The following is a 16,674-nucleotide window of genomic DNA, read 5'->3' as shown; positions in this document are numbered from 1 at the left end:
CAGAGATTTAAGTAATTTTTGGATGATGTGCACATCATCTATTAAAGGTAATTAAAACTACATGGTGCTAATTTCGATCTGACGCCAAGGGCGGCCTAGGCCAACTTTATGCCAAGGTTATGTCTTCATAACTTCTGCATATTCTAGTTTTATGTAATTTGATTACGTTTTCCTGAATCTGCAATCGATTCTGAACAATAAATGGGCCCTTGTTTCATAACTCAAAAATGAACCGTTTTCGAATAAATTAGGTTTAAATTATCGACTGCATTAGTTTGTAGAAAAATACATGTAAATATTTTATTTCTTGTTATCTAGTAGGTACCATTATTATCATTCTATGAATTATTAATATTTGGTTACGTATAATATAGGGGAACTAAAAATCCAATTGAAAATTGTGTAACAGAAATGAAATTATGTTAGCAAAATGATAATATTAAAAATAAAAATAGAGAACTATTGTTTCAATAAATGCTCGAAATGCTGTCCATTTACTTCAATGCATGCCCAACATCGTTTGACCAAGGAATTGTAAACATTTCGCAAATCAATGGTAGCTTGAATTTGTTCGGCGGCTGTATTAATTTTAAGTAAATCATGTCTCGTGTTACTGGGCATACACCAGTTGCTTCATATAACCTCAGTAAAAAAGCGGATTGAGATCAGAGAACCTGAGAGGCCACATAATAGGTCCATTTTTCCCAATTCGCAGCGTTCTGGAAAATGTGAATCGAGCCACGCAGATGCCTGTTTTCCGTTACAAGTAGGTGCTTCATCTTGTTGGTAGTACATTTGATTTCGATAAGGGAACGTCATCTAGTACGCCATCAACAATATTTTCTAAAAAATCCGTGTATCTCTCTGAATTCAGACGGTCTACAATAATTTGGGGAGGCAGAATGACTTCATTGAAGATTCCTCCCCATACATTTATGGAGAATCTTCTTTGAAACGGGGTGGGTTATATCACATGCTGATTTTCAATAGAACAAACATGAAAATTTTTTAAATTATTTATAGCATTTCTCGTAAAGATATGCAATATCTTTTGAGGAAAATTTTAGTCATTATCTATATTTTCTAAAAACCACCTGCGAAATTGTATCCTTTTTTCGGAATCACCAGGATGCAAAGTTTGTACTTTATGTAGGTGATATGGGTGCAGTTCTTCTGGGTTTAAAATTCTCCAGACGCTGCTACGTGGAATACCTAATTGCGTTAATATTCTTTGGACACTGATGAAAGGATCATCAACAACAGCAGCTTATTACATTTTCTTATAAAATGCTTGCATCTTCCAAATTACCTCTTATTCTGGTATTTCCAATTTTAACACTCCCGGTCTCACGGATTCTTTGGGAAACATGCTGTGAAGGTTGCCTTCTGTTTGGAAACCTGCATAGATACTTTCGTGAAGCCACCAATTAATTTCCATGACAGAAACCGTAGACAAATATATTCGTTGTTGGAAAATTTGATAAAACTTAATATCTTGTTTGTAAAATTAATGTCTCGTAACTTCGAGTACCGTAATTAATTGGCGTGTACGCTTGTAAACAACTTGAGCTATGAAACAAGCGCACATTTTTTAATGAGAATCGATTGTAGATTCAGGAAACCTTAATCAAATTACATAAAACTAGAATATGCAAAAGTTATGAAGACATAACCTTGAGAACAAGAAATAAGCAGCATGTAGTTGTTATTATTTTTTTCTAAACAACATCCTGTAACTCAGTGAGAGTGCATCGCAGAAAAATGTTTTATGAGAATTTTAATGTTATTTTGGTCTGGTCTACCCCTGATAAATTTTTGTACGCGGACACTGGGATACCCTGTATATTGTCTGAGGTTATATGTATATTTGTAGCATAGTTCTAGACTTTTTCGTTATTTTTTGGGCATTTTGTCACTTGTGAATAAAATTTAATAAAGTAAAAAGAGTAGACAAATACAAAACACATTATACCACACTTAATATTGCACACTTTAAAAAGGTCTTTAACATTTCGATAATCAACTGTTTTCATTCTCTGAGCTTTTTTTGACTTTTCGTTTTAATAGCTTTGATAATTTAAATTTGCTTTTTTTTTGTCTTTTTTGTTGAATGGTGAAATATGTGTCAAATTGTTGTGTGAACTGGAATCCTTGCTGGCCGCAAATTCTAAAAAATGAAGTAAGTAATAATAGAAAAAACATCATATTATGATATTTCTAGCTATGGAATAAGACAAAAACAAAGAAATTTAAACTGTCAAAGCTATTAAAAAGTCAAAAAAAGTTCATAAGACGAAAACAGTGGATTTTCGAAACGTAAAAAAGGACGGAGTAAATTTTTAGTCTTAATTACAACTAAGTAAACGTATTTGTTGTCCAAACTGTGTTTCGGTATCTATTTCTACATAATAATCAAACATAATCAAGCAAGAATATAGGATGCATTATTTGAGAATGTAAACATATCAGGTATATGTTTCTCTATTAATAATTATTTAAATTTTTCAATTTTAGATTTTATTTTGAATAATTATTTTTTACCAACTGTTTAATGAGTATTAGCGTGGCGTAATCAAATAATAGTTGGGGCGGGCGCATTATGTATAATTTTTGTTTGTTTGTACAAAAATCAAATATCTTGACTCAGAGAGTAGATAAAAATATGAGCCTGGGTGCAAATGGAAGCTGAATGGATGTAGAATATGGGAAAAATATGACTGTGGCGATTTTCTATGTGACCTTCGAATGACTAGGCAAAGTCTATGCAACCCAAAAATTTTATGGATTTTTCGAATTATATCGGTCCTAATTCTCTTAAAATTTATCTATAAGTCACTGCTTACCTTCTACAGTGTGTTTATTTGACATTTATTTGTAAAATAAAAAACAGAAACCCAGGTTGATAATTAATTTTTAATTTGTGAATAATTTTCTTGCTTAACAGTGTCAAAAAGCTTGGAAATAATACCGACTTTGGAGAGACTTTGCTAGCGTTAGAAAAATGATAGAAAATTTTTGACGCCAGATTTGGAATTGCCGTGTCAAATTGTGCAAAATGGTGTGCATTGGAATAAATTTTAAGAAAATTAGGACCGATATAATTAGAAAAATCCATAAAATTTTTGGGTTGCATAGACTTTGCCTAGTCATTTGAAGGTCATATAGAAAAAAAATCGTCTCAGTCATATTTTTCCCATATTCTACATCCATTCAGCTTCCATTTGCAACCAGGCTCATATTTTTATCTACTCTCTGAGTCAAGATATTTGATTTTTGTACAAACAAAAAATAATGATACATAGTGAGGCGTGTAACCCATAAAGTAGGTACCTAGTTGTTTCCCGCCGTACCAGCACTTAGAGTATTGTCTGTGAGGTTGGATGTCTTTTGCATACCTAGATTTCTGGTATCTAAGTATGTTGACTGCTTTATTTGATAGGATTTGTTTGAAATATCTTAATATCTTAATAAAGAGTAAAAACATGTGACCTAAATAATGGTTATTTGTATTTATGAAAAAAATACATGTACATATGCAGGGTGTTCCAAAATAACGGAACGTGTACAACGGAAGATCGTGGACTCAAAATAGGCAGATTTAGACTAATTCACCTATATCTGAAATAGCTTCGTTTGCCCGCTCCCAAAGTGAAATTTTTTTGAATATTGTATATAACTCGAATACGTATTACTCAATTTTGATTATTTTTGGGGTGTGGACTTATACAGAGTGTACTTTAAAACTTACAACTCCACAAAATTGATGTATGGTGATAATATCCGTTCATAACATTTTCCTCTTTCGGGTAATAATGACAACTATTTTTTACTTGAAGGATTCGAAAGTTTTTGGACCTCTTGTCGAATTTTGATTAAATGAGCGGTTTGGGTTCAAAAATATATTTTGTAAATGTCTATATTATCTTGCCGCCCATATTACAATACTTAACAAAGTGCTAGTAGTCACTGATTTTGTAGGTTGACTGTAATTTCAGTTTGATCAATATACCTGCCAATTTTTAATGTGTGTTTACTACGATAAGATATACCACATGTTCCTTCATCTTTCGATTTGGATACACACACATAACGAATTAAAGTCATTTACAACGTGCCTAATTTTATTGAAATAATTCGTAAATACAATCAAATACAATAAAAACTGTTGAAGATAAAAGTAACAAAGTTGATGTTATTAAATTTAGTACAACTTATTATAAAAACTGTTCAAAATGACCACCCTTGTTTCTACAATAGAGGTTAATTCGGCGAAGAAAGTTAAAAGACACCCTTCACAGTTCTTAGGGGCTATTTTTTAAAACGTTTATGGCATTTACTTAGGATATGACTCCAAAACTCTTCTTTAGTGTTAGATGTCTGTTGTTTTCAGAGAGCTTCGAAGATAATAGTCGCAAGGTGTTAAGTCTGGTGAACGCACAGACCAGTTAACAAGAACATTATCCCCTCGACGAGGGATTCTTTGGTTCAGATACTGCCGGACATTTACGGTGAAATGTGGTAGAACGCTATCATCCATAAACCATATTATGTTAGCTCTGCGTAATAATGACAATAACTCGGATTTTGCAAAAAATTCCAAATAAAATTCCAAATTAAGTCTATTGGGTAGAATAACAAGACCAATAATAATGCTATCTAGTGATTTCGGTTATAGGTGAATTAGCCTAAATCTGCCTATTTTCCGCTGTACACGTTAGTCTGGGACACCATGTATTATACATAGTTTAGAAATGCGTAATATTAATAACGAACTGAATGATTTTTACATAGTGTGTTCCCATTCCCCACATAGTTTAATTTATCTGACTAACAATTGTATTGATTAGCTCATTTCTTTGTTAAAATTTAAGTTCATTCAAAATTCATCATCAAAATAATTTCACTCGTCAATAAGTTTGTATTTATACTGTAATTTTTTATAGTTTGTAGACTTAAAACTTTATTAAAATAGATTTGCAAAAGGAAAATATACAGAAGATAAGGGGCGAATAAAAATTGATTTATTACATCTAGTAATTCTCAAGTCCAATAATTTTTTAAAAATAATAAACGAATAGACAAAATATAATCACAATGTGGCTTTGTAATATTAATTCACTTGATTATAATTACAGTTTCTATTTGACCATAGTAAGCATCAACTAATGTTTCTCAGATTGACAGGGTATTCCTAATTTAAACTGAAATGTTTATATTGCGGTTTCTGATTTGCCTAAATTATTCCAAGTTACTGGTTTAAACTTTCATATTGGTGTTTTGAAAAGGTGCTAGACATCCATATTACCATAATATACGAATACATATAATAAGCAGGTACATACAAATGTACTTTAATATTAAGTTTAAAACTAATGAAATCAGTTCATATACACTCGAAAAGCAATATCTTGTAAATACATTAGTGCATAATTACGTATATTGGTTGCTAAGTATTATTTTAGTAGTGAATCTGTTTCTAAATTTGTTACACTTCATACAATATTAATACTTGTATGTATTACTTATACCTTTTATTTTTACTGAAATTGCGTGGAAATGTAGTGTAGTATTTTAGTTCGCTGCTAAGCAAGAATTAGTGAACACTACGGGACAATTAACTTTTCCTAGGCTGTGTAAGTTCTTTTTCTATATTTTTTTTACTGTAAATACTCATAAATACTCGCAGGCAAACCATGACATGACATGGAAAAGGCATTACTTAGTAAACATAACATTTATGGAACGTATTCCACATATTAAACGTTTATTATACCTATTTATTAATATTATTTATAGTTAATATTGCAGTTTGTAGAACTATTAAACTTTGCCTGAATTTTACTCGAAATTATTCTTCGACAATATAAAAACAATTAGCAAATTTCTCTTTGTCACATCCCCCTCTATATCTAGCAATATCTAGCTTATTTGTAAAATATTCCTCTATATATCCTTCGGCAAATTTGAAGATTTCCATCCTCCATGTCCTTTCAATGCAATTAAATCTGCCTCAGCATTAACCAAAACAAGGTCCTGTGTATTTGTATGTTGTAGCACTCTCAAATGGTTCGCTTTGTATTATTTATAATGTACTCATAAATAAGCTGCACAAGAGGCTAAATATGTTATGTTTTTTTTGTGTGGGCTATTGATATTTCCCGAGATTTAGTTTCATTATTATCCTAATAAAATTTCAGCGTTCAATTCGAATGCTAACAATATTTCCTAGCATATAGCGATAAGTTTTTGTAAGTAGAAAAAGAATCGCGCAAAATAAAGACACAGACGATTCGCAGTGAGAAGTTGGCCGTTAGTGTGAAGCCTTATAAGATCTAAGATAATAACAATAATACATTATATTTAATAGATATTCATATCTAACTTTGATTTGAATAACATGTTTATAACATTTCCATTTAGATCAAATAAGACAAAACTATATATATTGTGGTTTTTAATTATATCGAGAAAAGAAACAAAAAACAAATTGCTATCACTGCTTTTGCTTTGGCGAAGATTTAGTAGCCGGACACCATCAGCCACACTAAAGATGATAATATTTGCCTCTGTAATATAAAACTTAGAGAGTAAATGGCACTAATTCTGAAGCCATATCAGAGAACAGCCATTTTCTTATAAATGTACTACTGACGATGTCCTTGTAAGGTACCAAATCCCTGTGAATGAGTGAGTACATTTTCTTCTTTTACCTCCTGGGTTCCACCCAGACTATACTGAGCAGTATCACTGTCTTCTCCAGCAAAGGATCACCTAAAATTTAAATCTTATAAGCCATAAGAGCACGTGAAGAACGTTTATAAATGTACCTTCGCTTTTAAAATATTCTAGTCATTTTAGTCTGTAAGTTTGTTTGTTTTTTTGCAAGTTTGCACGTTTATATGTTAATACTTTCCTGTAATTGTACATAAACCTGAACATAACAACTTTAACTATATATTTTCATATTTATACATATTTACATTTATAAACAGCTATTTATAAAAATAACAAAAACAAAATTTATACTTACCGAAAAGGACGGCCCTTTCAATTAATTAAATTTTCTAAAATTTTATATGTACTATTTAATATAACATATTTCTATTGTATTATATAATCCCAACTAATTTTTACATTAAAATTATATTTAGAACTATTATAATTATTTTGTTTATCTTTCCCCTCGTCGATTTATTCGACTGGTGCCCATGGTTTACTAATCATAACAACTTAAATAATATTATAAAATAGGACAACAAAATATCCAACCCACGACCATTATTAACTAATAATAATAATCAATAATAAATGAAAAATAAATAAATAAAATTAACCTCAAACAACTGAGAAGGGAACAACGTATTTGGCAAATTTAAAAATTTTACTATAATTTGAGGCATTTTACCAAGTTTATGTATTCCTACTACTCTCTCATTTCAATATTTAACGAAAAAGTAGCAACATATTTTCTATACAGTGGCATATATGTTTCGTTTATCACAAATGATCTCGGTTTTTCCGTTTTATTATCCTGCGTTTGAATCAAAAGCTTTAATCCCAAATCATATATATCATTCAAATGTAATTGATACAGTTCATCACGGCGACATGCACCGGCAACACCATATATTAAGGCAACCTAAAAAGCCTGCAACTTTGTAGATAAATCCGAAAAGAATGCAATCATAGCTTTTTGGGAACGGGAGATCGTATTTTTTCGATACGTTTGTAAGCGAGTTCGTACTTTCCCTACATTTGTTTGGTAATAAATTTAAAGCTACTTCTTTTAAGTATGAAGTAAATACTTCAAAACAGTAGTCAATAGTTATTGAAGGCTGTGCTTAATACATGCAGGCTGTTACAAATTCGCTTCTGACTACAGGGATATCGGAAACGGTAAGAGGTACGAAGTAGCTTAAATGGGGACAATGTTGCGTAATCAGGGGACCAACATTATGCGTCAAAAAATCAAGGCTAACATGATTAGTTTTCGAAATATTTGAAAAAAAACGAAATTCTGGAAATCCGTTTTTGTTTAATTTCAGCCTTGTTTGAGGAGATATTGAAAAAAGAACATTTTCTCATAGCCACTTTTTGCTCTTTATCGAATGGCATAATCAAATGTTTATATGTAAAGTCGTTTTTTTCAAATATTTCGAAAACTAATCATGTTAGCCTTGATTTTTTTAGATTGCGTTTGCCCCCCATTTAAGCTTCGTAGCTCTTACCGTTTCCGAGATCCCTGTAGTGAGAAGCGAATTTGTAACAGTCTGTATAAGTATAAACATATAATAAAATTATTTGCATGAGACTCATTGTATTGTAGTAGTCACAGAAATTATTAAATAACTAACAACAATGCTCACATCAACTTCTGTCATTTGCATTTATAGACTGGCAATACTGTGTGTGCAAGGGCGTCGTTATCCAGGTAGTAATGGAATGGAAGTATTGAAAGTGCATAGAAGAAAAACATTAGTTACTTCCGACAGCTTTTAAATTTTAATCAATCTAAAAATATTTGCATTCCATAAAGGAACTGTATCGCTAGGCTGGTATGAAATTTAAATTTTCCACTTAATTGCCTCGCAATTATTCCACCGATCCGCTTCTCCCGGTGGAAGCTGTTTGTGTAAAATTTCGCAGACGTGGTCCGCATTAATTTTTTAGCCATTTCTCTCACGAAAAACTCATTGATCTCGGTCTTAGCAATAAACCAGCTGGCGGAATGGCGGACAGTCTGTGCCACCTCTCTCGGCTCCAATCCCCCCGTAACGTGTTAATGTGTCACGTCCACCCGTTGCTATCCGCCTTGTCGCCCGATCGTCTGTTCGCCTAAGATTGGAAAAGTTCTCGGCAAACGGATACACTGGAAGAAGGGTCTTAGGTGTCTTAAGACATCATTTGTTGATTCTGGTTTTTAGTAATTAATTCTTCTATAATAATGGGTACAGGGTAGTATTTCTTAATAATGTGCTAATATTTAAGGAGGTTATTCTTGGGTCCATATGAACATATGTCCTAAAAGTCTAAACTTTTGAACGCTTTGAACGGGTGCTAAAGTTTTATGAAAAAACATTTTTTTATGATAACTGGTATAACCCTAGATATTTTTTCAAATTTGGTGCACGCCTTCTATTAATCGAGATGCATTTTATGATGTACAAAAAATTTTATTATTTTTGCCAGTGGCGTCTGTACAAGTTTGTGGTGTTTGGGGAAATCGCCACAAAACTGGGGGTAGTTCCAAAATTTTGGGTGGCTCTAGTGGACGAAGGGGACGGATAATATCCACAATAGGGGTTGGCAGCTAGCTTCAGTGGAGACGGGCTGGGTAAAAAGCATAAAATCAAAAATTTTAAAGGCGCCACCCGTTTTTGCAACCCCGGATGTTACTTCTACCCTATAAGATGGTGGATTTTATTCGCCACAGTGCCTTCGTTGTTACTATACAAAAAAAAAGGGGAAAAAGGCAGGTCCGCTAAAAATGATACCAAATACTTCTGAACCAGGTGTATATTACTATAAAATATTATAATTGTCAGGGTATGACAAGTGATCGGTTCACTTCCTGCACCAGTGGAACGCACCTGATGCCTAGCGGGTAAATGTTACTGTTCAGTGTTCACTGGCTGATGACTGACCGCCGAGTCAACCGTGTTTTGTGGCCGATGGCCGAGTAGGTTAACTGCGAGAATGAAATCTACTATTTGTTGTTCTATGGTTGACTGTCAAAAGCGTCAAATTTGGGTTATGTTATATTGCATAACGCAAATTACCCAACAAACCAGATAAAAGTATTATAGAGTATACAATGGAATATCGGGTAAATAACCAACCGAATGGTACCTTTACTACAGCGCTGTACTACAGGCTTACACAGGTAACCCCCACGATTTGTTGAATATAACATATAACAAGTAATGACCTCTGAAAGGTTACTTATAATCTAAGTTGTTTTAGGAATGCCTTGTTGGGTTGTATATAACTCTAAAGAAGTGTGGCACCCTAAGCCAATTTATACCACAAGAGTGAGGCTCTTGACGAAGGTATACAAACAAAACAAACATAAGCAGATCTTAAAACTACATTCTAACATGCTAAATCTTATAGCTAGTCTTATCTGTGAGAGTGGTGTGTAGCACAGTTGCACAGGTCGAATTCCTCTGGAGCGATAAAGTTCTATCTGGGTGAAACGGAGAGTCAAGCGGTACATTCACCAATCACTAGGCCTGGGAGGGTGCAGGGTGCAAAGTGGCGTGCAGCAAAGTGTATGGCCAGCACAAAATACTCGCACTTTTGTCATGCGTACCATGCAGCAAGCAGTAGTGAAGCGGGTTGGTAGTGTGGCAAGAAGGCTGCGATAGCTTTTAAGTCGGTTTGTGAAGGAAGAAAAGCAGGATAGAGAAGACACAAGAAAAAAAGGCCTAAAAGGAAAAGTAAATGCTACAAATGTCTACTTGTGTGTACTAAATTAATAAAGCGAGTTGTAAAGCTCAAGCACATGTTTTTCCTAACCTAAAGTAGGTACGTACCTTTGTTGTAGGTCGGCCTTAAAAGTGAAATATTTAAAATTATCTTTTATGGGCACTTAGATCCAACTATCTCTGTTGCGAAAATTGCCAAAACTCTAATTTTGCCCAATAAATAATCTTTAAAGATCCGCAAAATTTGCGCGAGGCCCAAGCATGGCCAGGAGTATATAAAAAAAAGGTTTTTTTATTTCAAAAATTTCTTTAGCTCAGTACTTTAGGGGAATTTTTCCTTTGGCTAACCTGCTAACCTTACCTTGACACAGAGCATAGAAAATGACAGAATTTATACAATTCATGACAATGGTTCAGGTTAACAGTATTTTGAACTCTCACCTCTAACAACCTAAAATGAAACTGTTACAAGTTTTGTATTAAATATATTTGAAGAAAAATATGTTACGCCACTGCTTTTTCTTAAATTAAAAATCATTTTTGAGATGTTAGAAATGTCCACCTCCTGCAAATATACATGCCTCTGCTATTTTTCTCATGGACTCACGTACTCTTTGGAAAATGCCGGGAGTGGTTCTAATAGTTCCGCAACAAACTATGATGCGATTTCTCAACTGCTCTTCAGTATGAATTGGTGTGCTGTAAACCAATGTTTTGAGATGACCCCATAGGAAGTAATCTAAAGCATTGAGGTTCGGGGACTTAGGTGGCCATGAGTGTGGTCCGCCGCGATCTATCCAGCGATTATTGTAATTTTGGTTTAAATATTCGCGCTCCAGAGCACTGAAGTGCGCTGGTGCTCCGTCGTGGATAAACCATAGTCGATTTCTTACTGAAATGGGAACAACCTCCTTCAAACCTGGCAATTCTTTTTAGAGAAAAAGCCGGTAATTATGTCCATTTAACCTGTCATGAAGAAAATAGGGTCAATTAAATAATCACCGCATATTCCAACCCACACGTTAACGGAAAACTACTCCTGGTGACGGGATTCCAAGATTGCATGTGGGTTTTCTTCAGCCCTAATGTGATTGTTGTGGAAGTTTTGGATGGCGTTTCTGGAAAAGTTGGCTTCATCGGTGAATAAAATTTCAGTGTCAAATAATGGATTGTCATTCACTTTATGAAGAAACCATTGGCAAAAGTTTATCCGTAATGGAAAGTCGCGAGGTAGTAGAGCTTGAACCCGTTGGATATGGTAGGGATATAATAAAAAGTCATGGAGAATTTTCCAAATAAGAATATGGACCCAAGAATAACCTCCTTATTACAATATGTCCTAGTGCAAACATGAATTAATGGATATAAGGTGATATGTAGACTTTCTCGTTTTAAACATAACTTTCGGATCAATACGTTTTAGTTTATGGTTCCAAATAAGTCTTCTATAAAGTTAAGTCAGCGATCTGTTGGGATAGGCACTCAATCCTTGGAAATATTCGCACTATACTTTTTACTTTACATTCATAACATTGAGGTTGCGACTAATAACTTCATTCGGGATAAACCATTTGTGATTATTTGTAGAACTTTGGACTGGAATAGTTGAAACATCTGAATATGAAACTGGTAGTTGGTATCCATAATTCTATTCCATGTGTCCATGCGGATATTAATATGGATATGTAGACTAGTACTTTGAGATGGATATAGAGTAGCATTTTCCAGCGCAGCTGCGACTTTCTACCTGTGAGTCGTGGTTTTTGTCAGGCAAGTCTGCGATCTAGATTTATTCTTATATATTTGTTTTCTTCCTTCTTGGGTAGAGTCTGATTGTTCAGTTGCATGGTAAGGTAAGTTTTCTTTTCATTAAGTGTGAAAGTCACATATGCTGGCTCGCGTATGTTAGTTTTTGGTACTTTTGAACCATATTTGATTTTTATTTAGGTGGTCTGTCGCCTATAAATGTGACTGCACCAGCTCCATAAATCAAGGACAGTGCAGGTCGCACTGCACTACCTTGAGGAATTCCTTATTTTATCTATAGATATTATTTGTTATTCTGTAAGTCTCGCTAGCAAATATCTGTTTTGCTGGCATTATTTTAGTACGGTGTACAGATTATTGAGGAATTTGATTTTTAATTTATACAAGTAGTAATCCTGTATGTCAACTTGAGCGATAACGTTTGGCTTCTAATAATTCCCTTATTTTGAAAGTAATTATCTGCACTTAACGTATTAGATGTCTAAGGGTAGGTTTCAGTTGTTCCAATAACAACTTTTCATACAGCTTTAATATTGTGGAGAGCTGACTAATATATCTATAAGATTTCGATCACTGCAAAAAATTAGAAGAATCCTTGTATTTCCTTTTACACTTTGGATGGATTTTCATGTTCTATCATAGTCTTAAAAAAGCGCGATTTCTTGTGTATAAAACGCCAGCCTTAAAAGAATATTTGGGAGCTAAAAGTTACTTCTAGTGAAACTTCGCGCCATGAAAATGTAATAATCTATTTACATTTTATATTTTTATAGAAATTAGAAGACTCTTTTCTTAGTATGGGATATTGCCGTTGCCATCATCTGATTTACAAGTTTTATGTGTCTGTTTTGTCGGATTGCACCTGCATAGGAAGTTTTATGCATACATTCCGTAGTAACAGAAACGGCACATCCGCATATAAAGCCGTATAAGTTAAGTGCATTAAGGACTGGGGAAAAACTTGAAACAATCTAAGTTTGTAAATTAAACCGCTTTACTCTGGTTAACTCCTTGAATAATAAAGTTACTTTGATGCTATGAAACTCGCGGTATATTTTGCGTGTTAAAAAGTTTATAGGTTGCAGTTGCTGTATCCCTGCATCTTATTGCATTTGAGGAGAAAGTAGGGAAATCATGTTTACAGATTAGGACTTTCTTCAATTTGCAATATTTGATAATTCTGGAGTCCAATAAATTGAGGAAATGCATTAGTTCGTAGATCTAGCGCCAGAATTTTAAGAGACATATGAGCTGGAGTACTTGGCTTAAGTACTGCTTTGATCTGCTTATGGAGGAAGCAGTGTTGAAGAAGAAGAAAACCTAAGAACAGGGAAAAGAGGTTAACTTGGCGACGACTTATTTGCTCTATATACAAGAATGTACTGACCAGATAAGCGACATCTTAAGGAAACAATGCATCAAAGAAGATGAAGACAACCTTTTCCAAGACGAGCTACAAAAACGATGATTTCCGAGGTCCCGTTGTATATTGATTACCATGTACATACATGGGAAACAGTTTTTTCCAGGAAAAAAATGTAGAAGTTTTTTCTCTCCAGTTCTATATGTTTTTGGGGTGCTGAATCCGAATCTGAGGTTTTCCACCTCGCCAAGTTTCGGCTTCACAAGGAAAATTGCAAAAAACCTCAAATTTTCGGCACTTTTTTCAGATTTTTAACTATAACTCGAAAACTAAGCGTTTTTCACTTCATACACCTCTAACATCAATTATTTTATGATTATCTGGTATGTCCAGGCTATATATTTAAGGAATTGTCAAACGTGAGTGAGGTCCATATATGGTCAACGGGCCTCCTAGTTCAAACGAAATCGTACTACTCTTAATTCAAGAAGAAGATAGAAGGTTTTGATAAAATGAAATATATTTGGAACAAATTTGTATTTATATGAAAAAAAGCAAAAACACCATTATTTAATCATTTTCATATTCATTCTTCGTTCTCATCTGCAGTATTATCACCTGAATCAACGAGAATGGAGACTTTAGATAGGTAACTATAATGTCATGCAACGGAACACCATGGGCCAATGAACAGAGCAAACGCCAGCCAGAAAATTAATCACAAATTTCAATGTTTCTGGAGGAGAGAGTATTGTGACTCTCGAACTGAAATAGGTATAGTGCTGAATAGCTCCTAAAGATAAATGAAACTAAAAATTACAAAAATCTCAGCAAGTTGGTAAATCGTTAATCAAGCGTAGGCGCATTCCTAGAGATTCATCAATCTCCAACCAATACCAGCTCGATCCTACGAGAGTCTGGGTTTGAATTTGCTGTATATTATTTATTCTTTACTAGGATAACATTATTTGCAAATCTTACGTAATTCAACAAGTCCTATAATTGGCAACATAATCGGATTATATACAGGGTGTCCGCAAATTTCACCGACAACGCTTGACTGTATATTCACGGCGATAAATAAATACGATCTACGAAAAAAAAAGAAATAAGAACTTTTTGGTTTTTGAGTTACAGGCCTTCAAAGTTGTCATAAATAAAACTAATTTAATTAATAACTTCATAACCCATTTACCGATCGCGTTAAAATTTGGCATATTTATTTGGACTATTATGGTGTATCATTTCTTAAAGCTTTAATCAAATCGATATACTGAGTGATAGTTTTCTCCGGTTACCTCCCCCTTTTAGGGGTCAAAACTTTTACACAGGTCGTATTTTTGTTTAACGGATAGCAACATTGAGAAAGTCGTTTTATTTAAAAAAAAATATTGTCTCTTGGGAAAATCGCCTACAGAAAGCCATTCTTGAGAAAAAATGGCATTATTTGCAGGTCTGTATATTTCGGTTTGCGTAGCAGTCTCACGAATTTAAAACTTTGAGTTCAGTAGGCAATGAAAACAAGATGTTGATTGCTGTGGCTGTCAGATAATGTCATTATTGTTTTGTTTCTTTAGGATTCTTATCACTTATGCAAATTATGAAGTGTCTGTAGTGTATCAAGACATTTAAATGTATGTAAAACTAATGTTTACAAAACTTGAAAAAACAGTTTCTNGCTGTTTTTATGTCTCGGCCTCTTTTTCTAGTAATTATTTTTTGATTTTTCCATACCTATTAGAAAAATAATTATGAAATCTATAAAAAATGTGTACAAATAGAATTAAAACCATTAAAAATAGTTACATGCACTATTACATAAGTAAGATCCCTGAAGGAACAACTTTACTAACCTTTTTCCACTGCTCAACAGATTTGGTCGGTCCCATTTCGTTTAAAATATTTGACAATGTTTTCCACTGGCCATTCAGTGATTGTTTCCCTTGTACCCCCTGAAATTTACATAAAGCAAACTCCTTATGTGTCTGCATATAGTCTATTAAATATTGCAGTTGTTTATCAGCAGTTCTAATTCGCTTTTGCTTGATACTAAAATAAAAGTTTTAATGAGATTTACATTTCAATTAGGTAAGAAAATAATTTAAAAAACTTACTTTTCGTCACCCATACCTCCAAAAATACAGATAAGTAATTGATATTGGATATTGATATTCCACAAATGAAAAATGTTAGATTATATTAATCAACCGACATAACCTTAACTGTCAATTTCCTACAAACATAGACCTATAATTTAGTAGATCTATGCCTACAAGACAAAAGAGACAAATTGAGCCTAAAAATTTACTAACTACTTCTGTAGTTAATCTTAAAAAGGTCCCTGATTAGAGGCTAGTGGTTATAGTTCTTCGTTATAGCCGATTATAAATATAGTCGGGCTATACTTCACAATAACAGAATTCCATCTGACTTTAACTTAAGGACTACATCTATAGCCTACTGCATATATAGTCCCTGTTGTAGTCAATTAGTAGAATAGTACCGCTGCTCAAGAACTTGAAATATTAGATCCCAACGCACTTTTACAATTTTGCCACTGGTTGGTGAAAGGCTTCGCAGAAGATAATAATTTGCTTCAAAAATTGTTTTGTATCGACGAATCTTGTTTTGCTAGGAACAGAGTTGTAAATTTTCATAATTTGCATGTGTGATATGATGAAGATCCTAAAGAAATACGTCCATAATGACATTACCTGATAACCATAACAATCAACATCTTGTTTTCATCGCCTACTGAAGTTTTAAAGAAATAATACGCCAGTCCAAATAAATGTGCCAAATTTTAACGCGTCGGTAAAAGTTGAAGTCCTGTAACTCAAAAACCAAAAAGTTTTTATTTAATTTTTATTGCGTAGATCATATTTATTTATCGTCGTGAATATGCAGTCAAAGATTGTCGGTGAAATTTGCGGACACCCTGTATATGAATAAGGAAATTTTTCTAGATATCTCAGTGATCATATTGTTAACTTTTTCATATGAGTAGTATCCAAAGTGCAAACAATAACTTTCTAAGGATGATGTTATCACGAAACTTCTAAGTATTTTACGTATTTTATTTTAATTCCGTTTTTTCCTAAATTTGAACTTGTGTAT

General features: G+C 33.4%; 1 long non-coding RNA gene across 1 annotated transcript; it reads left to right on the top strand.

Moving 5' to 3' along the window:
* Window positions 1-9,751: 9,751 nt before the first annotated feature.
* Window positions 9,752-10,208, top strand: LOC108912924. Its single transcript, XR_001964589.2, has 3 exons — window positions 9,752-9,883; window positions 9,964-10,049; window positions 10,114-10,208. It is a non-coding gene; the product is annotated as an uncharacterized LOC108912924 (long non-coding RNA).
* The last annotated feature ends 6,466 nt before the right edge of the window (window positions 10,209-16,674 follow it).

Source organism: Anoplophora glabripennis, unplaced genomic scaffold, assembly GCF_000390285.2.
Source record: "Anoplophora glabripennis isolate ALB-LARVAE unplaced genomic scaffold, Agla_2.0 scaffold723, whole genome shotgun sequence".
Taxonomy (NCBI): domain Eukaryota; kingdom Metazoa; phylum Arthropoda; class Insecta; order Coleoptera; family Cerambycidae; genus Anoplophora; species Anoplophora glabripennis.
Note: the sequence above shows the minus strand (reverse complement) of the source record. Positions and strands in the feature narration are given on the sequence as shown.